We start from the raw sequence: 236 nt of genomic DNA, 5'->3' as shown, positions 1-236 counted from the left end.
GTGGGGGCCCGGCAGGGGAAGCGGCGGGGACCCCTCCCCGGCCTCAGCCCAAATCCCAGGTCTGAGCCTTTTAAACGCCCAACCGGGCTCCTACAAAGCGGTACAAGGTTCCCCCCGGGGCATTGAGGAGGTACCTGGGAAAAGCAGCCCGGGCTGGGCGAGGGAGCGGGGCTGAGAAAGGAGGTTAAATGGTGTCTATTTCGGCCCATCCAGCAATTTGTCATGCTGTTAAAGTG

This window comes from Merops nubicus, unplaced genomic scaffold (assembly GCF_000691845.1).
Source record: "Merops nubicus isolate BGI_N331 unplaced genomic scaffold, ASM69184v1 scaffold25583, whole genome shotgun sequence".
In the NCBI taxonomy this organism is placed as follows: domain Eukaryota; kingdom Metazoa; phylum Chordata; class Aves; order Coraciiformes; family Meropidae; genus Merops; species Merops nubicus.
This window is presented reverse-complemented; position numbering follows the sequence as displayed.